This window comes from Gigantopelta aegis, chromosome 8 (genome assembly GCF_016097555.1).
Source record: "Gigantopelta aegis isolate Gae_Host chromosome 8, Gae_host_genome, whole genome shotgun sequence".
Taxonomy (NCBI): Eukaryota; Metazoa; Mollusca; class Gastropoda; order Neomphalida; family Peltospiridae; genus Gigantopelta; species Gigantopelta aegis.
The window spans coordinates 34016620-34039683 of NC_054706.1; the positions used below are offsets into that span (position 1 = coordinate 34016620).

The 23064-nt window shown below is 37.0% G+C and overlaps 1 protein-coding gene across 8 annotated transcripts in view; it reads right to left on the bottom strand.

The window, feature by feature from the left end:
• Positions 1-23064, bottom strand: part of LOC121378276 (netrin receptor UNC5C-like) — a 174616-nt gene that overhangs the window by 150564 nt on the left and 988 nt on the right. The gene's annotated exons all lie outside the window — the stretch shown is intronic.

A 23064-nucleotide genomic window follows, 5' to 3' on the forward strand; every position in this document is an offset into this window, starting at 1 on the left:
GCTGGTAATCAGGAAGAATAGTCTTCAAGATGGCTACAAGTGGGACTGTGTTCTGACTTCTTGTATCCTTCCAATTTTAAGGAATTTTATTTTATTTGTATTAGTCATCTCTTATTTAAGTTAATGTTTGTTAATCATTTCTGCCTGACATCATGCATAACATATCAAGGCACAGCAAAAGATAAGTTTACTTTACTTTACTTATGAAAACTTGAAATGTGCATTAAAGAAATGCCACAGCACACCCTTGGACGGCATCACAACACACTGATGAATGAACAGATGAACAGATAAACAGATGGATGGATGGATGGATGGATGGATGGATGGAAAGGACGGATGGATGGACGGACGGATGGATAGATGAATGCTTAACGACACCTGAGCACGAAAAAAACTAAAAACATTGGCTATTAGGGGTCATACACTGATGTGCAACAGTACACTGGCTTAACTTGCACACTAATGTAACCCAGAGTCATATACACAATACAACAATGCAACAAGCCCATCACACACACACAAACAGGTGGACTCTATTATCTGGCATACACACTGAGTCCGGGGGATCATGCCTTTCTACCTAGGTAAGCAGTGGCGAGGATCTCAGGTGGTCTAAGACGATCACCGCTTTGATCTCATATCCAATATGGCAGGTGTTTCACTTTTCTCAAATCCTCTCCAAGAAAGGGTGGTTTGTGACTTGACTTTCCCTGGCTTGTTACTCAGAGATATAGACTGGGGACACAAGCGTGCTTCCCAGTGTTGCACTGGTCCGCAGTGGTATGATAGCACCTGTGGCTTATCGTAAGTGGCCATTACAGAGCTTAAGCCACAGCAGGGGACGTCACATTAGCCTCATTTCTGGTAAATAGTGTATCTAGACCAACTAAGAGACCTACTGCAGACAGGTACAAGTATGCACAAGTCCAATTTTGTTCTTTTCACCGAAATTTTCCTTTTGATTCTTTACAAAATAAAAAATATCTGTTAATCTGAAATATATTCAATAGGTATCAAAATCCTGTAATTCCTTAAAGGTAAAATTATAAGGCAAAAACAAATATATACTCAACAAAATTAATAAAGGGTTGGTAGATTTTTTTGGGGGGGGTCATCTTTTGCTTGTGTTACATCTTCTTCATTCATTCCCTTGGGTAACTTATCATATATCATATTAATTAAAACAGAAACTAATTTATTTTAAATCCTTGTTACATGTGTGTCTAAAAAACAAAAACAAAAACATAATTAATTCAATTGCCAAATGTTCAATTCCCAGTGTTGGTGAGACATATAAAAGAAGAATATTTTAAGGTGATGATTCAGGGCTCCACAACCATGACAAACCTGTTTTCTGGGGATAATAAAGAATTTGAAAAAAAAAAAAAATGCCCGTTAGCCTAAAATAACAAAAACTTGCAACATTCCAATGTTCTTCTATTTCATATTGCCACCTAAATCATCACATCTTATTATTTTACACCTTGTATTTCTTTTGTTGCTCAGTATAACAAAGGTGGCAACATGTAGGTGTATAACATGGATTCTATCTGTCTCTTGGTGTGCACTGGGGAGTCACAGCTGAATACTAACTCAGACAAATGGAGACTCTTTAGTGTGATGGAGTTGAGCTAATTATATAGACTGTGAATTAGTCCGATTACTGCACAAAACTATTAACACAGTTGGCAGAAAAACACACCTAAAACTTACTTAACACTTGTCTGCTGTCTCTAGCTTGCTACCTCTGGTTCCATGTATGTGTGTGTGTTGTGTGTGTGTGTGTGTGTGTGTGTGCGTGTGTGCGTGCGTGCGTGCGTGTGCGTGTGTGCATAGTGCATTATAATACAGCTAATCTTTTACATCTTTAGGTGTCAAGAATTTTGAAAAATAGTTTATATTTGTTTGTACCATATCACCAACTGGAAAATTAATATTATTTTTTTTTCAAATTATTGTTATTTTTAGTAGTAGTAGTTGTACTGGTAGTAGTGTCAAGATGCTTTTTTGGCCAATCACAGTCAATCTATGACATTAAAAACAAAAACAAACAGAGAAATTACTACCCTGGAGTAGGGGTGTAATTTTTAAAGTTATGACTATTGATACCATAATTTACAGAAGTCAATTTTCAGAGTGAGATTTTGTTCCCTGTATGTTCAAATTGCAGGAGAAACAAGATAATACATAAGCAACCACAGGTCTTAAAAATTTAAACCTGCATAGCTACATAAATCTTTTAAAATTGTATTTCTAATTGATACATCCATTTAATAACAAATTAAAATAAAAAGAAACCATTTGTAAAGCTTTCAAGAATCATTTTTGGTCATTTATTCATCCATTACAAACACTTTTTATAAAATTAACGAGTCCATAAATCTGTAAAAATAAAACCAGTGACAATTTATTGCTATTTTCTGGGACATTCCCCATTTCGAATCACCATTTGACCAGACGTGGGTGACGACTAATCGAAGAGATTACCCGACCACAGTGATGCAACTTGTGTTTGTCCATCTGATCAACACCACCGCGGACCGGTGAATCAACTGCCTGGTCCGAGCGGCCGGCATAAACAGTTCGCGTTACTTATTGATCTCCTCATGAAAAGATCTTTATTTTTTCCCCCGTGCCATGATCAACCCCAAACAAAAACTTGGCCCAACAAGGCAGAGGTGTATAGCTTCGTGTCTAAATACGAGAAGCTCCCCGTTCACCTGAAAATCACTGTGGAGCCGTTTAAACAATCTCAAGTTGCGTGCCTAGGACACCTGTGCTGTGGAAAAGCCGATTGTAACTTTAAGTACATATACCTGAGGCAAATAATGGTCACTGGAGGACTGCACGGGTCACACCAGTGGTCGGTTTTCACACCCTCGGCAATATCGGGTTGGAATATACCGTACTCGGAATCAAGTTTATTGGTCAACTGTCACACCATAGCATACAGAGGAAATTGTCATGTTGTTACCCTATTTTGTTAAGATGTTTTGGGGTGGGTTGTGGGTGTTTTTTTCATAGATAGAAATATAGATAAAATAAATATGGAACTAAAGTTTTATGTAAAGATTTTTCAGATTTTCAAGAATATGGAAATAATTCAACCAAATTTTAATATAATGTTAGCAATATCCAGTCTAAAAGTCTATACTTATAGCATAGCAGTCATGTGGTTAATTAAAAAATATATAAAACTAAATTATTATGGCATTTGAACTGTATCTGTCGGACGTCCTAGGGATATTTCAACAAAATTATATTATACGAATGATTCATATGCACCAAACAATCAACCATAATAACAACTATCAAATTACAATCATTTTTCTTTTCTTTTTTCGTCTTTTTTGGGGGCGTGTCATTTCACCCACTAACCTCGGTGTACCTTGGTATATGGAAACTGATTTTATCACTGTTCTGTCAACAGTGGCTGAAATTAAACCCTTCTAATATAACCAGAAAAAACACTGGACATTTTCGATGATAATTAAACTAATGTCAGAGACCTGACAGTTTCAGATGGTAAGAACAGCTGATTGACTTTCATAAAAACAAAGCAATATTCTTGGATGACACCAACAAAGATTGTGTCAATCATCCACTGTCAAACCAATCGCTGGCCACGACCAAAAGTGGCATCATAATATCAGATTTAATCAACCACAGATTTCCGTTCAATCTGGGTCAATATATTTTACCAGGTGACAGTCTGATAAAAAGATTAGATATATTTATAAATATATAAATACACACACCTATATATACACCAACACACACACATACTTTCATGGTAGCTAGAAAAGAAAGGAATACTTGTTTAATGACACCCCAGCACATTGCTTAATTATTTAATCGGTGCCTATTACGTGGCCAACATACGATTGTGATACTAGTCTTATAAAGAAAAGCAATTCTGCTGCTGGCATATAGGCTACTTATAATTAATTTCAATGGGTATTGTACGTACATTTCAACACAGGACAGCACACACCATACTCTTTAAAGCAATTGTCCTCTGTGACTAAATGAGTCTTTTTGATGATTAAAATTGTTTAGAATATCAGTGTCTGTATAAACAAGATGTTTGTTGTCATCCTAATATTTGTAGTAGTCAAAACTGCATTTTACCTTCCAATAATTTTATATGTATGAAAACAAATATATGTTACATAATAAATGAAAATTGACTCCTACAAACATTAACACGTGATTGCAAGCACACTACATATACAGACACTGGTATTCTAAACAAGATAATGTATTTAATATGTAATTTTAGTCACCAAAAAGGCTAGATGTTAGTCAGAAACATCTCACAATGGCTGCAAACTGAGGACAGTCCCTTCAATATATACCAGTCATGAAGGCAAATTGAATGGAGTCTCACATCTTAGGCTACTGTTCTACCACATCCCACACTCTCAAAACAACCTAACTTTAAACAAATTCTGAATCCGGCTTACTTCATTTACAGTTTATTTCTTTTTCTATTTTATAACAGATACACTCCCTTAACAACCTACACCGCCAGTCAATAAAATCCATCAAAAGGTTCCATGCTAGGCAGGTGAAAAGAGGGCAACAAATTAAAATCTTTTTCAGTCTTGACAAAGCACGTACACACATAGATCGTATCCATTCTGACATCTCCACATTTGACCCTTGGATTTAAAAAAAATCTATTAGTGCCATAGGTTACATCATTAAACCTGAATAAAAGTATACATTTTTTCATTCAAGAAAGCTCCAAGGAGAAGTCATTTCACAGGACTTTCTTAAACAAACTTTCGGGTGGTCTATTATGATGAATTCATGATCAGAAATGGATAGATTGGTACCAAACTAAAATTCTCACACTGATGGAGTTGTGTGATCAATGACAGCATGTTCATGAAATACGGTCACAGTATAACTTAAAAATCATAATATGGCTGACACTGCTACTGACATAAGTTTACAAAATTACCTTAATCTAATAACCATCTATTGTACTTCTTGAGAGAGAGAGAGAGAGAGAGAGAGAGAGAGAGAGAGAGAAAGAGAGAGAGAGAGAGAGAGAGAGAGAATACAGAACAACAGACACAGATAAATAGGCAGCCACACTGACAGACAGAAATAGGGAGAGAGACAGTCAGATAGATAAAGAGAGACAGAGATAAAGGAATAAAGAGACAGACCATTTGTCCGTAACCCACAGAGTATTTTAAAAACTGGCTTCTTTATGCAGGTGGCTGTTAGCACAGGGTTTAATTGTAAAGGAACAATTGATATCTCTTGAGGTCAAACATATTACATGCTGTTTAGCCAAGTCTAGTGCTGGTCGCTCATCACCAACAGTACTGTCAATCAATGTGCAGTGGTAATATTTATCTTCCTCTGTGTTTTTTCATCCCGAGAATATCGAATCTCTTTATGCTTTGAGCAGCGGTTACAAGGGTTTTGTTTCCTCAAAAGCTGCTTTCCTGGTGTCAGCAACATGCGACAGTCGCACCAGAGACTGCTGTGACACATTCAGGTGTCTCTACGAAAACACGGGCTCCCGTTTCAAAGTTTGTTTACCGATCCCGGTTCCCTTGGAAAAAGCCAGTACAGCAGGCCCGGGCACAGTGGCTTTACAATAGTCTCTTAATATGTGATCGGAGAATGGAAAAATTGGATGCGCCCATTGTGCGGATAGTCCAGTATGCCAGGCCATGTCCAGTAATTCCAGGACAAACAAGCAGTAATCTGGCAGTAACACACTCTCTGAATCCCTCACATCTCACACACTGTCCCACATCCGCTACACCGCTTGCATCAAACACAAAGACCGCTGTTTATGCATTCGAACTAGTGTTATTTTTGCAGTTTTGACTTCTGTTTAATTTTCAACATGAAAGAGGTATTGTGTTCGGCTTCTTTTTTTTTCTGCCTCAATTGCTGAAATGAGAGACCTGCCAATAAAATTAAATTCACTCTTGGTTGCAAAATAAAAATATCATGCTTTGTGATTTAGTAAAAAATCTAATCAACTTATTTTTAATTTCCTGTAAGATCGCATGTCAAATATTAATACAAAGCTCATACATAAATTAAGTTCAGTCGGATTGGGCTATCACAAATAAGAGAAGTCGTAATAACATAAAACGTGTCAGATGCTGTGCATGTACCACTTTTTAAGCCTTTTATTTTTATCCTTATGTGTAATGTGCCTTTTATTACATTATTTGATTACTGTAGTAACAATGATGATACTGATAATGAAAACCAAAAAAAACCCTTAAAAAAAAACTTTAAAAAAAAACAAAAAAAAACGTGTCTTCAAAACATGTCTATGATACATGTCATTTTACTGAAATTTGAAATAAAAAGTTTTTATTTTATTTTAAATTGATTTACCTTTTTATTCCACAGCATCTAGAAAGAATGTTATTACTGAAAATAAATGTGCTGTTTGTCATTTTGTGAAGTAGAAAGTGTGTTTTCTGTTTTGATGTTTAATTGGTTCCATTTACAAAGAATTATGACCACTTAGTTGAAGCACCCTACACAACTGTTTGTAACAAAATAATAATTTCAATTCCAAGTGACTGCTTTTTTAAGTTTCTGTAGATATTTCCCCTTAACTGCATTTGCTTATTTAAAAGAAATCTGGAAAATCTTAAAATGGTTGAACGTTTTCCAACCTCCTCCCCACGAGAGCACTAAAAGGGTAAACTACTCTAATGCAAGAATTGAACAATTAAAGGAAGTCTGCAGCCATTTGCTGGCACACCATCAATTACCTACAAGCAGAAGCAGTAAATTAGAAGTCAGTGAGGCAGAGAAAAGAAACAGACAAGATGGAGGGAAGTGTGCAGTCCGTCACAACAAAACCAGATGCACAATTAATTGCACCGGTGGAAACAGCACCATTAGTCACATGGCCATTCCACAAAGATGCATGATGATCACATGGTTTCCAATTTACTCAAGGAAATTGCTTCAGAGTATGTTTCCTTGTTGCTTAAATATCCTTCCCATTTCCTTTTCTTGTACCATCTTTGATGGTATCTTAGCCGTGCACATCATTCAGTTTGAACCTGGTAAGTGCTGGGTTTGTATTCCAGCATCAGTTCAAGTATAATTATAACCATTAAACTAAATATAAACTGACCAGTTTTACATGACTGATATATCAAAGAGCATGGTATGTGCTGCTCTGTAAGTATAAAAGCTATATTGCTGCTACTGCTAATGGGTAGAAATTACAACTTTCGTGGCATTGTGGCTTAGCCATCAGCATTTAGGTTGGCAGATTCTGGGTTTATATCCAGGTATCTGCCACCCAGAATCATTTTAAAGGTCTCCATGGGGTGTTGTAAGGCACAAGACTTTGGCTGTCACTAATTTGGACATAACAGTTGTGTTGCTTGTTCTGAGCATAGTGAGGTCTTTTTAGTGTAGTAATATTAACAGTTACTAAAGATTGTGAACACTCAGAAATGCATTGCAAGTTAGTGTATGGCCACTACACGGACGTCTCTCTCATTAATCACCTACGACTAACCACTAACCCACTGTCCAGGACAGACAACCCAAATAATTGAGATATATGCCCAGGACAGCGTACTTGAACCTTAATTGGGTATAAGCAAAGAAACAAAGCCAACCCACATCCTCACAAAAGCACCACTCCCTCCCCCTCCTTCCTTCCCTCCCTCAAGGTAGCCCACCAAGGTGGTACTTGGCTGGAGACTGTAATGCCGTTACAAGTTGTAAAAATAAAAATCAAAGTCTTGTGGTAATTGAGAAGAAAATTCCTCCTGAGCTTTGAGCTTTTGAAGCTGCTTTAATAATCATGCATGCTTCACTTGAATAATCTGCTCGGTCTGCAAAAATAACATCTAGTCAAGTGAGCTCTGTTTATACTTGTACTTCATTAATAACTATACTCTTCTTTTTTTCTTCTTTTCTTTTTTTAATATTGTTTGTTTCCATCTGTTATTTTGATAATTTGTTACTCATATGTTCAATTTGCACAGGTTAACTCATTTTGCAAATAAATGAAAAAAAAGAAGAATCTTGTTACATGATAATACATGAATGGAACTTCGATTCATGGAAGTATTTTTATTTTGTCAGAGTTTTTCTACATATTTCATGCTGCTATACTATAGATAGGTGCTTGGTTACCTTGCTTGAGTAAAAGGCTCATACACTTGCACCCGTTTTATATCCAGTGTCCAAACAATGTATCTGCTGCACTCTATTGTGTGTTTTGTACATGTATACATTAAATGTTGGATAATGGTGTTAAGTTTCATCCCAATACATTTTTTCCTTCTAGAATTGGCATTTTATCATTATCAGCAGCCGTACTTTAGCAACATTCAGCCTACAGTACTAATATAATAAATTGTTTATAAACAATATTGGCAACATGTTTTTGTAATGTATTTTTGTACTGCCCCAATTTGGGCACTTTGTACAACGAACATTTATTGACTGCTTGCTCACTGATCAACTTTTGTGTTTACAAAAATAAACAAAAAGTCTCATTATCTAATGAATCTCTTCTTGTCCTGTGGTCAACAAGTGCATGTACAAAATTGACATGTGGTTCCCTTCCTTGACACCAAGACTCATGTTATTCAACAAGATCTATAGGTGTTTCTGCACAGCCAAAGAGAAACCTCAGCACACATGCCCAGGTCCTTTGGACCATCCTTTGTTGGTCCTCATCAAAGAGTTGGTGCCCTTGAAGTCTTCCTGCAACTCCTGCAAAGAAGGGCTGGGAATCATCACTGGCATCACCCACAGGCCAGCTGGCCCTGCCCTGGGGCAACACACACTCACAGGGGCAGTACAGACTTGTGTTTTCACATTGCCATCCTAGGACAATATTTGTTTAGTTTAGGCCACAAGGCCCATTAGCAATGCGATCCCCTTCACATTAGCAGGAAGGCTGCCCGTGCCATGTGTACAATTATTTGTAAACCAGGTCTCTCTCCTCACATATGGTCTCAAATAATTGCTCTTCTCTTGTGAATTATGACCATTTACCTCAGCAGAAGGCTCAAAGGCAACACATTCAAATTTTACTTTACTCTCTCTGCAGTGTTTTTTAATAGTGTTCAGACAATATTATCATAGATCATATTTTTCAATGGCTATGGTTGATAAGTCACTAAACAATCTTACCCTCTTATGGTTACAAAAAAGAAGGAAAAAAAAAAGACAGCTATAGTCCGTCCCACAGGAACGCCTATGGAATTTAGTACTGTAAGCTATTTCTGAGCTGTCTGATTTGTAAATGGCACACAAAAATATAGTATATTTTTGTTCTTTTCAAAACACTTTTAATTTTCTTCTTACGTCAAACCAAACTGAAATAATTTACAAAAAACATATTTATAGAATGATGGGACAGACTATAAATACCACCCAACAAAATCTCATTATTCTTTTCCTGCTGCATTCCTAACATTCTCTTCGAATTAAAATGTCTAAAAAGATTAACTTTTTGAGAAAAAAACTAAACATTTAAATTTTCTTTTAATTTTAATTTAAATTTCAATGTGTCCGACAAATGCAAACTCTATGTCACACTATACATCATCATAGTCTTCATCATTGCTGTTGTAATCATCACATCAACATCATCATCATCATCCACATTACTGGGAGCTAAGATTTATACACTCTGAGCATGTCTGAGGAAACAGTCCCCAAACATTGTTGAAAACTGGAAACAATCATCTTAGTGGTGTTCAAAAAGACGAGCTCATACTTGGCGAACAAGTTCAAATTTACCAAGTGCCACAGTCCACAGTGCGGCCTTGTTGGAACGGACCACTGTTTGCGGTAAACAGCCAAGCGAGGTGGCGCCCTCTGGAGTATTTCTATCTGCATTCGACCAGGAAAACACTGTTCCAGCATGGTCAACAGGTTCGTGCAATGTTTGCACAGTCTGCTAAAAGTCATAAGACTAGACAAGCACCAATAAACACGTATTTTGTAATTTGTAAATTGTTGGATATGTTCACCAATATTTAACATGCACCATCAACAACAGGCACATAAACAAAAAGTATTGACATGCACTTTTTTTTTTTTCTTTTTTTTTTTGAGAATTCTTGAGAATGTTAGTCCACCAAAAACTAAAGAATACATTTTGACAAAAAAAAAAGAAGGAAATTGCATGGTGGGGTGTTTTGGAAGTTAAGATGAACATTTCCAGTTTTACATGGAAGTTAAAGATCGTTTTGTTTAACAAAACATCTAGTGCATATTGATTAATTAATCATTGGCTAATGGTCCAGCCAGTGCACCACGAGTGGTATATTAAAGGTTGTGGTATGTACTACCCTGTCTGTGGGATGGTGCATATAAAAGATCCCTTGCTGCTAATCAAAAAGAGTAGCCCATGAAGTGGCGACAGTGGGTTTCTCTCTCAATATCTATGTGGTCCATAACCATATGTCCGACGCCATATAACCATAAATAAAATGTGTTGAGTTGGTCGTTAAATAAAACATTTCCTTCCTTCCTTTCTTCCTTCATAATTAACATACAAATTGTCAGAGCTCTGTCAAGTCAACATTATGACGTTACTGCCTTTAGATAATGTTTTTCAAGGTCTTCATAATAAACTAATATCTATGCTGTAGCCCATTCTACTCACAGATAGGATAACACATACCATGACCTTTGATAAGTTAGTCATTTTAAACTATGGCTGTTTGATGTATAACGTGTGGTTATTTCGACACTTGGTCAAAAGATCAAAAGAGAAGAAACCCACATCTTCCACACAGACTATGCCTACTGAAAAAGGAGCAAAGGATATTTTATATTTTTCCATAGTCAGGACAGTACGTACCAGAACCTTTGATGTACAAGTTGTAGGGCTAATAGATGTCAAACAAGTAGACTTAAAAAGTGAACGGCACAAACCATGCCCTTTGCTGTATCAGTCATTGGGCACTGGTTGGGATGGGACGAAATAAACCATTCAGCAGATCCATCTACGACCAAAGCACCTCAGATGACCGTTCTACTGACTGATCCAGATCCGCCCCCCCCCCCCACCCCATGAGGTTTACATGAAATGACCATAAACCTTTTTTCAAACATGTTGTACTGGTGTAACACCACTTTAAGCACAGGTAATAATCTTTATTTATATTTTACCTGCCACTTGAGGGTGTTTACTGCACACCTGCTATAAAACCTACACCAGAGGGCACTCCTCTCGGGTCGGGAGTGTCGACATTTGTGACACGGGCAACTTTATACCTATTAGTAGCACTCGCACCGGTCCTTCCATGCACGTTAACTCAGGCTTCTTCTCGATCACGGTAACGACTCCGAGTCAGGCGATATCCTCGATATCCTCACACACCTGAACGTCTTACGACAACTGCCGCATTGGACGAGACAAAAAAACAAGCAGGTGTTATGCTCAGCATGCATGACGTCCACGCAGAGACAAAAAGAAAATCAAGGGGTAAAAATTACCAGTTTGTAAATGGAATATTTTATTACGCGTGTTTAACGAACAGTGCAGCTTCCGCCTATGGTCAGAATGTGTGTGGTATATAATTCTCCAGTGTTTGGCCTGCTGGAACTCACAACATAAAATCACCTCATCTATCAACCGACTTGACAACTATAATGCACCATTGAACAGCTTCCAATATTATCTTTTTCAGAGCCGGTCAGTTTGACAAAGCATTAGAATATTTCATTCGTCAACTGTTTGGCAGTGTGCTAATGATTAATAGGAAAGGTAACATCCTGTTGTGTAACTGATATTGGGCGTCTTCAGTTTTGGCTGTCCAAACTGTAAACGCAATTCTCAATTCTTTAATCTCAATTACGGAATCAATGAAAACATTCATTGAAAAAAATATAAGAAAGAAAGAAAGAAAAAAAAGAGAAAGAAAAAAAGAAAGAAAGAAAGAAAGAGAGAGAAAGAAAGAAAGAAAGAAAGAAAGAAAGAAATAAATAGGAATTAAAGTTTGAAAAAGTTAACTTGAATTTTAGTGAGTTAGTATGGTTACAAAAAACAGTTGTTTCCAAGTATTTGAATAATCAATCTAATTAAAATTAGCTCCACTATTACATGTGGATCTAAAGACAGCCAGTTGGAGCTCATGTCCACCAATCAAAACCTTACTTGCAGAATCCTGCCAGTGATTTAAAACTAACAACACTGCGTAGTCCCCAATGTCCAGGTAACATTTCGTCTGTAAATAATAATTTAAATATTGACCAATCACACTTCGCCTTTTATAACGTTATTTGGGAGCATACAAATTCTAAAAATATCGGGCGAGTCTATTTTAGTGGCTGCAGTACAGCGAACCATACCAATACGTACGGGGTGGGTTATCAGTCTTCAATTTTACATTAAAAATTATTTATTTATAAAATTTAAAAAAAACTAAATCAGTCTTCAGTTTTACATTACAAATTATTTATTTTATAAAATAAAACATGTTTTAAGGCATTCGTAATTCACAAGAAACATGTCGTATACCCTCAGGATAATTCGGAATGTTTTCAAATTATTTTTAAATCACTGGCAGGATTCTGCAAGTAAGGTTTTGATTGGTGGACATGAGCTCCAACTGGCTGTCTTTAGATCCACATGTAATAGTGGAGCTAATTTTAATTAGATTGTTGAATAATCAACAAAAACTTCAGTGAGACTAGATTTTGTTTTTTTACCAGTATAATCATTAACAGAATATGTGTCAACTCTGTGCCAAACACCTTTTAATTTATCTCACTTTTACTGACCACCTTTGTCTGAGCTGGAAGACCATTATAAACCTTAAAAGTATATTTTATAAACAAATTAAGTCATCAATACAGAACCAACATGACAACACAAGAAAAGAAAACCGAACTAAACATCCACTTGAAATGAAATAATAAAAAATACGAGCAAACCCAATGTTATTTAATGTTGTACAATATCAGCAATCCAATTCATTGTACCTCATGTTTGTTGATCCAGGGATCAAACAGCCTTAATCCTTAACAGCCCTCTGTGTTGATCTTTCTTCTTTAGAAATAAATCACCAAGCCCTCCACTTGCTACAGCCGGTCGTCAAAAGAAAACTACAAGTACTTTTTGTGGTGTAAAAATATTTAACTGTAACTGTAAGTTCATTCATTTATATAATTATTTAACCATTTTTCTGTTCTTTTTTGTAACCCTAGCAACTGTGCAATGTAAGTTACAAAAGTAACATCAAACATGTAATATCAAGACTAGAAGTTAATGTGCTTTTGATATATTTGTTATTCAACTAAGAATCAATGTGGTTTTGGTATATTATTCCTGCAGGGAAAGTATTGCAACTCATTGATACAGCCAGTACAATGATGGATTATAATTGAAAATTGATCGTTTGCGTTCTACCAATATGTAGGCCTACATAGAGAACAGATACTGAATAGGCACTAAAGGTAAAACTAGCAATTTTAAGGTTCTGTCGATAATTTGGTTGTCAAAAAATGACAATCTGTTACACAGCCAACTCTATAGCCCTATCCTCACACTCCTGAATAGGCCACCGATTTCCATGTAAAACCGGCACAGTCACAGAGTCCTGTTCTATGACAATAGCTTTGGAGAAATTTGTTTATAATGTTGGGTCAGGGCTGGAGGACACTCAAGCTAACCATATATCAGTACTTAGTATAAAATGTGCTGAGGTGTTGTTACGCAAACATTCCTTTCCTTGCAGCTATAAAAACAGCTTACACTGTCTACTTTGGTAACAAGGAAAATCACATAAAGCTCACAGCTTGTCCACAGTGCAGTCTTTAGGAACCTGTCAGTTCTTACTTCTTTCCACACACAAACAAACTGCCAAAATAAACTGAACCAAATGGCTGTTCATCTATTCTACATAATCTTCCATAACCTAAATGAACCAGACCAAATTAAGCCGGCCCCTGCTGCTCGAAAAATGCCCAGCCCCTCATGGGGTCACTAAAGCTAAATAAACAGCTTCTGTGAAGGGGCTTAAGACATGCAATGGCAATACAATAACATAATAAGAGTTACCACTGGGAGAAAGCAGGAGAGTTCACAAGGAGGCATTAACTCTGAAGAAAAGAGATCTTGTTAAGATACTGCAGTCAAGACCCAGGGACTTGACATCCTCTCCATTATCTCACCTGTTGGTGGTGCAGATTAATTTTTCAACCATTGTATTCTGTAAAGGTGTGGACAAACACTGAATGGTTATTCTCATGATGCAGACTCATTTTCAGCAAAATGATACAAGTACAGCGAGTGCAAATCTCAATTAGTGTAATCCAAGGTTGTGTTCAGGAAGTGGAGCACTCGCGAAAATATTGACTGGTGCCATTGTCTTCTATCACATCATATTCATCTAATGTTAGGTGCAAAAACCAGTCATAGGCCACATATTTCTGTGTAAATCGGTACAATCACAGAGTCTTGTTCTGAAACAATAGCTCATTAGAAATTTGTTTTTAGAATAGGCACTATGTATACTCAGACATATTTTGTCAATCCTATTTAAATCCAGGTTATAGACAGAAAACCACTGTACATAATTGCCCTCCTGTCCCAGAATTGGTCACTGGCGAAGTCAGAGGCTAAGTCCGGGGTGGGAGTGCCTGAACCTTCATTGGATATGGGCACGTTAATAGAGTTCCCAGCTCCCAGTACATAATTGTTTTTACAATAACACCTTTTACATGGAAAATGTGTATTTAGTATGTGATAGTAATAGCGTGAACTAATTTTTAAATAGTGTGCTGGCATATATTTTTACTTGTCATTGTCTAGATGTTTAGACTAATTTTTGACTAGAAGTAAATTGTGCTGTAGATGGTGTTGATTACTTTTAAATTATTATATTCATATTGGTGTAAAGCATGTATCACATCTTTTGAAACACACTAGTCGTGAAAACGGATTTGAAAAGGTGAAATAACCCAATTCTAATACGCACACCTCGTTCTACAACAAAGTTAAATATCTATTCTTTAAAAACCACCTGACAAAAAACAAAAAACATCATCCAACACCCCAATACCCATTTAGTCCATTTAGCAAAAATAATACTCCGCATACATGGTAACACAGAAAATCATTTATTATATGAAAAACAACCCTCACTGGGTTCAGCAGACCGAGGCAACTGTTTTCAGGGAGCTCAAATCCGGAGGTAAAGCTATGCCGACCTCCTGACCCTACATATCATCATATCCTATTTATTGCTGACCTCAAGAAAGGCAGTGCCGTGTTGGTTTCAGTTTATTAGCTTGTGGCTACCCCCCTCAGATGTCCTCACAGAACAAGGAGCATGTGTATGTATGCATGGAGAAGAGAAACACCTGCAAGAGGTTGTGAAGCCCATGATTTTATTGTTTCCAGAGTCATGCACTCGGATCTCAAATTATCCAAGCATGAGAAATATAGATATATATATGTATATACAACAGTGAACTGTGGGTGAGAAGAACATGTAGGGCTTCAAAGTCAAGATGATAAGATATTGTGCACCAAAAAACATTTATGCCCAAAATAATCAGGCTCAAATTTTAAGTACAAAACTGCTGATCTGAAAACAATTCAGGTCAACAAAAGTACTGAAGAGTTAAGATTTAATTAGATTAAAATAACTTGAAATGCAAAATTTTCTGAATATTTACTTCTCTTCAGCAGCTGTTAATAACATTACTGTACTAAAAAGACCTTGCTGTGCTCTAAACAGACCAAAACAAAAACAAAAAAACATATTAGTGAAATCTAAAGCTATGAATTAAAAAAAACTCAGTTGAGCAGGATTTAACATTTCAAGTTTCACATCTTAATCAATACTTCACTTTAGTTTACTAAATTATGTTATCTCAACCCAGAATATTTTATACACATTTCTACATAATATACAGTTAAACCCCTCTAAACCGGACACCCTTGGGACCAAGACAAATGTCTGGTTTTCAGAGGGATCCGGTTTAGAGAAGTTAAGTTCTTTCCTGCTTTCCAGAACAAGACTGTGTAAAATGTCCGGTTTTGAGGGAATTCCGGTTTACAGAGGTTTCACTGTATATAAAATCAGGGTGGGTGATGGAATTTCAAAACACTGAGTACCATACCATCATTTCACAAGTGCTTAACTATCGCAGTGTCTGAGAGATTCATGACAGGACTAAACGGAACTGCGTGGTTAAGACTATTGAAACACTGGCGCATGTGTGTCCAAAACATTAGCTCCCAGCCTCTAATCCTCTTTCAAACAGCGTGTATATGGCTGGCCGGCCAGTCCAAGACGCAACTACAATGTTTGACAGAATTTTTCCCCGCTGTCCCAGTCAACATAGCGTGTTCAGTCCACCCCTTTCGCAAATGGTTGCCTACTCTAGCTCGCTTACGATACAAGGGAAACAAAGAGCTTTTCAGCTCTTCGACAATCAAACCTGGTGAAAAACAAACAGCGCGGATTTTGGCTTCAGTTGTCAGAGGAATGGCTGTCTCTGTTTGGTATGCGGCTATGTGGTCAGTTTGTCCAAATCGACCTGTTCAAAGGACTCCGCATCCGCAAGTGCAGGTTTTCAGAATGTCTTTGAAGTAAGTCTAAAGCAAAGTTTGGATAAGAATGGATTTCGTTCCTGAACTCTTGCGTCTTGTGTGTTCTTCAATAAATATTACCGTATTCGAAAATCTGACATGTTAATTCACCCGCCTGATAAGCTGCCACCCCTCCAAGACCTTTGTCATTTTTAGCCACTTTCTTTTAGAAATTGAATTTGTTATTAGAAGGTAAGCAGAACTCAACATATGCAGGAATGGTCAGCAACTCACTTGTTCTAGATTCTTCAAGAACAAGGTGAGTCTTAATTGTATATAACTAACACAGGAGACATGTGTGTATCGGTATTTAGATGAAGTATGATGGGGTGGGGGTCACTCACCTCCAGAGCTAGCTACCATCACTTTAACACTTCAAAAACTGCAAAAGCACAGTTATTTTCTAACAAAGTAACAATTATTTTTTATGACATGACATTTATTCACCATAATTAAAATAAAATTTGCCAATTGTTTTTAAAATTTGCAACTGGTGAACTTGGCGAGTGCCAGAGCTAGCCCTGCACCTCCCATACTCCTTGGCCCTGCACCTCCCATACTCCTTGGCCCTGCACCTCCCATACTCCTTGGCCCTGCACCTCCCATACTCCTCGGCCCTGCACCTCCCACACTCCTTGGCCCTGCACCTCCCACACTCCTCGGCCCTGCACCTCCCACACTCCTCGGCCCTGCACCTCCCAGACTCCTCGGCCCTGCACCTCCCATACTCCTCGGCCCTGCACCTCCCATACTCCTCGGCCCTGCACCTCCCATACTCCTCGGCCCTGCACCTCCCATACTCCTCGGCCCTGCACCTCCCATACTCCTCGGCCCTGCACCTCCCATACGCCTTAGCCCTGCACCTCCCATACTCCTTAGCCCTGCACCTCCCATACTCCTTAGCCCTGAACCTCCCATACTCCTCGGCCCTGCACCTCCCATACTCCTCGGCCCTGCACCTCCCATACTCCTTAGCCTTGCACCTCCCATACTCCTCGGCCCTGCACCTCCCATACTCCTTAGCCTTGCACCTCCCATACTCCTTAGCCTTGCACCTCCCATACTCCTCTACCATTACTCATCTACCCTGTTAGCAAACAGAAAGAAGGAGAGACAAATTAACACGGCAACATGAGGCAACTTGAAAAACGTGTGTGTGTGTGTGTGTGTGTTTGACCCGATATTGATACGTTTTGTGTGTGATAATCAATGCACACGCTGAGCGGGAGAAACACAAAGAGAGTATGGAGACTCCAGCCTCATCAGACGGGGGAATTAACCACCTCCAATTTATACAATAGATGGATCGCGATCACTTGGAATAATTAATGTATGAGAATCTGCATGCGAGAGAGAAACACTGCCCAGCCGGGCGGAAATGTCCCGCAAGAGAAGTCTGTGCAAGGACCCAAATCAATTTAGATAGCGTTGCTGCAGGTGAAAACAAAACTGATTTTTCTGTTAGTAGGACGATTATAAGAAAATATTACATTAAAGTGTGAGGTGCCTGCCACCTGAAGGAGATTATTATGTCCAGTATTTCCAGTGTGTTCACTGTGTTTGAAAACTGTAAGAGGTTGTTTGTGAACACAGTCACTCACATAGTTTTCTTATAAATGTACAATCAAAATGGATCAGTGAGAAAAATCACTGATGAAAAAAGAAAACAATTTGTTTCTAATATCATATATATATATATTTGCTACAAATGCTGCCTAATGTTATGTCTTCATGAGATAAGTTGCAATCAAAATTACTTATTTCAGAAAAAATGTACTTACTTTAATCAAATTTTTAGCTAGGGTTTTCCCCACAGTCATACTAATAACTAAAATCACGAAAACCTATCAAAACATTTTCAAATGATTTTGCCAGTTGCAGAGACTAAGGAAGGTATCTGGTTTTTTCTGATTCTTTGCTGTATATATAAACAAAGTTCTAATATCTTGTGAGGTGCATTAATATTTTACCTATTGGTTTTAAATCTAAACTGACCATGATTTATAATTACACAATTTGCACAGTTTTGTAGACAAAAAGAATATAAATTCAACTTAAGCAGGTGATGAATAAAAGCCTGTTCATCTTGGTGTCAGATTTATTCTATTGATGACTAAAATTTTATGAGTAAATCTTCTTTTGCCACCTGGGCCAGTCATAAAAAAACATTTCACTGTAACCTAACCAAATTTTAAAAACTTCATTCTTCTTTTCTTTCTTTTTAAACCATAATTTATTCTTTTTTCTCTTTTTTTTTCTTTATCACTATTTAAAAAAAAATTAAACAAAAAGGTTTCAACTGGCTTACTACATACTCGTAAATGGAAGGGTCGGGTTACGCAATACCCTTTTTTTTAAGGGATGGTGCTGCAGATTTCACAAGCTAAGGTTACACAAATTTAAAAACTTTACTTGAAACATAACCGGTTTTTCTTCTGGCAAAAGGCCATAAACTTTGCTCAAACACAGTACCAGACTGCAGCAAGCTGGGTTTGTCAAATCCTTTTTCAGAAAAAAGACACACAAATCCACACCTTTTGGCATAGAATGATGTCAATGGAATGAACCCAGATGCACTGCAGAAGCCATCGTTTGGCTTGGGGATAATTTGTCACAAACTGTGCAGATGCAGGCTTTTTTTTTTTTCTTCTTCTTTTTTTTTTCTTTTTTTTTTCTTTTTCACCAAAAGCCATTCTCACCACTCATTACAATGCAAAACAAGGATCATTAAATAATGTAACACACAATATTGTGACTCAACCCTACTCATTAGGCATTTACAAATGTAAAAATAATATGAAGAAAATACTCAAAAATTCATAATCGATTGTTGGTGTTGGGTGGGTTTATTGTGAGTGTGTATGTGTGTGTGTGTGGGGGGGGGGAGGTGTATGTGGGAGTTGGGGGTGAGACAAAAAGTACACTGAATTTGTATTACAAATATACCAGGTTTTTTTTAGTAGATACCTTTTGTGATTCATAAACATTTTGTAGTCTGTGCAGCTTGATGACATTCTTTTTTAATGTAAATTGATTATGATTCATAATTATAATATACAGTTACACTTCTGATGTATACTGCCAACTGTCACAACAGACATTAATAATATTCTCGTAAATGTACAATAAGTACAAACTCAAATGTATTAAGCAGCCATCTGCCCTAAAAGGTAACTTTTTAACACTTTGTTAAGTGGCCGCTTCAAACAGATTAAAATTTTAATTGATTGATTATGAGAAATTACATTCTTCCACTACAACAGTATAATCAGTAGCTGATTGGCTGGTATAAACCCATAATGACCAATGATCACACTGCAACCAATTCCCAACACTAACTATTAATGATATCAGTCTATTATGATCGGATTTCATTAATTACACTGTCTCTGTATAAATAGTAATGTTATTGTTTATTTTAATGAGTAAAGACTGTTTTAAAATTGTAAAATGTCTGGTGTCTGTTAAAAAAGAAACTATTCTTAAATATGCTTTGGCATTTTAGTTCCTTTTGAGTAATTAATAAAATGTAATGAAAAGGTCACGACACATTTTGTTGAATTCCCAAAAGATATCATTTCAGATCATGTTGAATTCCACTCTTTAATTTCACTATTGATTGGGAAAAACAAGATCATTTCTAGCTGTCCACCAGTCAGAAAGAGGTATCGGTGTCGGAGAATTTCATTAATCAAATTGCATATTAACAATACTTGCTCGTCCATGCTAATTAGCTAACTGCTGTAGGAGTGTGTCCCATCTGCCCAGCATCTCTTCAACCCAAACATCAAACTGAATCACTAATTAAGACAACTATTTTGGTGGTTTGTGGAATCAGATTCATAAATAAGAGACATATCGGTACTTTCAACTAGTTTGCCAATATAACACATAATTCAAGTAACTTATAATTCAAATTAGATAATACACTAACCTTCTCATGTAAAATGTTTTTTGTGTCGATTCCCCCCCCCAAAAAAAAATACACAAAAAACTCCTGATTGTAATGTTCTGCATTCTTCCTAATGTGGGATATTACTTATAAATGTATGTGGATGAGAACACTTTTAAAAGGAAGATGTAGGTGGCTGAAGGGGTGGGGAGTATGTACACCTGTATCCGTCATATCTTGCAATGGGTAGTACAGGGGTGTAACTGCCAGATTTATAAGGGGGCAAAGGTGGCAATTGCCCCGGGACCCCCAGCCAGAAGGTCTCCCCCCCCCCCCCCAACTATGGACTTCCTTTATAAAAATATGTAATAATTATAAAATTAGTTAATTTTTTCATCTGTCATGTAATTTAATTTCTATGTTGAGGAGCCCCCAAACCTGAAGTGCTCCAGGCCTCCCAAAGTCTAAATCCAGCCCTGGGTGTAACATGATCTGAACATGGTCTGAACATGGATAAGATGAATATGAACCTTTCAGACCCTTTTGCCTAAATGTTCCCTGGACACCTAAATGAATAGCTTAATATTGCACTGTAAAATAAATTTAAACCGATGCCAAAAATTTCTTCTTTTTTTTCTAGGTACTTTGTATTAAAAACATTGCTTGTGTACCCTCACCCCTCCCACTATATATGTAATTTACTACAAGTTATTTATTTCTGAGCCGTTTGATTCGTAAATTGGACACACACATATTGTATTTCTTTGTTACTTCCAAAACACTTTTACTTTTCTTCTTACGTCAAACCAAACCGACATTATTCACAAAAAACATTTTAATAGAATGATGGGACAGACAATAGACAAATATTTTCGTCTAGCTCTCTTACAGTCAGAGTACTCAGGCTACTAGACACTGTGCCCTCCACTAGAGTTTGTCACCATTGGGGGAGGGAGGGGGATAGTTGCCCCCCCCCTCCCCAGAATCTCACTTTTTTTTTTTTACTTCAGAAAATAGCATAGGCCTACACATCTCAGGGTTTAATTTGTATAGGGTTTCATTTGTTTATAAAAAGTTGTCCCCCTCCACTAGAAATTGTGTTACCCACAGTCACAGTGACTGCTCCAGATGTGTTCCTTCGAGTCTGAATAATACTGTTTTAAAACTGTTAACTATCAGTTCTTATACTACATGTATATATATACTATTACCAGTGTACTACCATTAGTATCATAACTCAAGCAACACGAACTCTAAAACGTCTGTCACAGGGCTGCGTTCATAAGCCCGATCATGGCGCGATCAGTTACTGCCGTCCTTCGGTTGGAATGCACACGCCTGTGGGCTGAAATATGTCATAGATCGCAGACCGGCCCGCTCTCGAGCGCCAGCCCGAGCGACCTTCCCGCGGCCCTGGGTGTCGTCTGATCAAACGTACAGATTACTCCGGTCATATTAGATCTATTCTTTCCATTCGGTCCACCGGCGATGATAGCCGAGGCAGAAGTCGGGCTCGTCCGGCCACACGATCAATACCGACTCTTGAGACGAGATAGGTTACGACGCGATGTGCACTTTAGTTTTTTTGGATTAATATGAATTAAATCAAGCTAGTTCTTTTGTCTAGGCTTCAGTCGGTGTTTTGAATGGTGTTCATAAACGTAGTGTGTGTATAGAGTTGGCCAAAAAAACTATAACTGTAAATGGTGAAATATACCTACATGTTTAAACTGTTTTAGTGCAATATCATAATAATAGAATAACAATGGTATATTGATTTGTAATAAAAAGAAACGGAGAGGGTGGGGAAAACGTTTAATTTTAGTAGAGATTCTTAATGGAATAATTTGGAACCATAGTATAAATTTATTACTATTATTATTATTATTTATTACTATATATAATGGATATAATACTCAATCTTTATGTGCATAATGCATACATGTGTTCACATTTATATGTTAGTTTGATTATTTATTACAATTTAAAGGGACATACCCTAGTTTTTAAACACTAACGCATATTTTTTACTATTATAACCATTTTTGATAACTTAAATTATACTTTACTTAGATTTTATTGTTTAGATTATCAATTTCCGTACATTCGAAGTGTTTTTGGTCATCCTGGTGTTTTTAATATCACAAAATGTATTTCACATATTTTTAAAAACGCACGTGCTTCTGAGAAGTAACAGTTATGGAGACGAGTTTTAATCAATTTTTAGAAGGTATTTCACCATTTCAAAGTCACAGACTCATGTTTCACTCAATTGTAACTTTATCCAAATGTGTTACACGTTTGTAGATTAACTAAACTTAATGTTAATTGTCACGGGTTGAAACTAGGTTATGTCCCTTTAAATTGTTCTGAGTTGTTTTGACAATAAATGTAAATTACGAGGCTGTACATAGTTGGGCAGTTGCTTTACCAAACAAAAAGGTATATTATAGTTTTTATTTAAAAAAAACAAAAAATTGGTCTACTTTTGTCACTGCCCCACCCCCTTCCCTGATATTGCTGCCTTGCTGAGTACTTGTAAAACCAGTTGAGTCGGAAGAATGTATAACCGTACACC